This window comes from Arachis ipaensis, chromosome B03 (genome assembly GCF_000816755.2).
Source record: "Arachis ipaensis cultivar K30076 chromosome B03, Araip1.1, whole genome shotgun sequence".
Classification (NCBI taxonomy): Eukaryota; Viridiplantae; Streptophyta; class Magnoliopsida; order Fabales; family Fabaceae; genus Arachis; species Arachis ipaensis.
In genome coordinates, this window is record NC_029787.2 from 119,059,165 (window position 1) to 119,060,573 (window position 1,409).

A 1,409-nucleotide genomic window follows, 5' to 3' on the forward strand; every position below is an offset into this window, starting at 1 on the left:
CGCCCAGCGCCTCACCGCCAGGCCCAGCCCTCACCGCCTCACCGCCCAGCCCTCATCTCTTCGCCCAACCTTCACCGTCGCGCCAGCCACCCACACCATAGGAGAGAGATCGGACAAAGAGAGACTCGAAGAGGGAAAAGGACTCGCGCTGCTGCTTCTTGTCGCCTCGCCACTGCTCCTCGCCGCCTCGCCGCTTCAGCTTCTTGTTTCGATCTTTGTTTCTGCTTCGTCTTCTGCTTCTTCTGAGTTTGCTTGAGTTTGAGTTTTGTGTTTGTTTTTCTGAGTTTGAATTCTAGATTTTGAGTTATGGGTTCTGATGATGATGATGATTTTTTGAGTTGAGTTCTTGATTTTTTGAGTTTGAATTCTGGGGTTATTTTTCTAAATTTGAGTTTTAGATCTGAGTTCTGATGAGGATGACAATGATGATGTTGATTTTTTGAGTTTTGGTTGGTGTGATGCAGATGATGATGGAGTAGCAGTGGGTGGTGGTGATGGTGGTGGGTTTTGGTTCTGAGTTCTTATGATTCCATTATCCATGGTGGTGGTGGTGGTGGTGGTGGTATTTTTGTCTAAAAAAATTAAAAGGACGATTTTAATACGAAAAAAAACGTTAATGACGATTTTAAATCGAAAATTAGATGAGGGACGGTTTCGATTCTGGCGCTAAACTTCAAGACCAAAATCATACTTAACCCTAACAATTACCAAAAAAAAATTTATTACGCCAATTGTATTATTAATATTTAGCATATATATTAGCAGAAATATTAAACAACCAAATTTTTTCTTAACTAAATCTAACAAAGTTAATTTTACGTATGTGCATTTTTTTAATATTTTTTTTCTTATCTTTTTCTTCTTCTTTTATTGTGTTATTATCGTGATCATCATCATTAATTCATTATCACCTACTTTTCTTCCACTTTCTTCTCCTCTCTTTTTATTTCGTTATCATTATCACAGTCTTCTTTTTCTTCCATCATTATCATCACTTCTTTCTCCACTCCTCTTCTTCCTTTTCTTCTTCTTTTTTTTTGTGTGCAATTCTTTTTTAATATTGTCGTCATCGTCATTGTCATTGTCATCATCTTCTTTTATTTTATGTCACGTTTTTCTCTCTTTTATTTCTTTTTCTTCTTTCTGTACAATTCATCTTCAACGTCGGCGTCATTGTTATCGTCGTCTTCTTCTTTTTCTATTTTGTGTGGCACGATTAAAAAATTTTGATGTCAAAATTAAAAAATTTCTATGATATGAACTCACGGTTAATAATTTTGATATTATTTTTCTGTTATATATTTTTTTCAATCAACTCATTTTCCTCCTTATTTTCAGTTTTTTTTTTGTTTTATACTCATATAATTATTATTATTTTATTCTCTAAAAAAATAAAAAAAAAGAATAAA

General features: G+C 34.4%; 1 protein-coding gene across 1 annotated transcript in view; it reads left to right on the forward strand.

Annotated features, from left to right (window-relative positions):
• The window catches only part of LOC107631063 (protein EXECUTER 1, chloroplastic), a 21,284-nt gene that overhangs the window by 11,677 nt on the left and 8,198 nt on the right, over positions 1-1,409 (forward strand). The gene's annotated exons all lie outside the window — the stretch shown is intronic.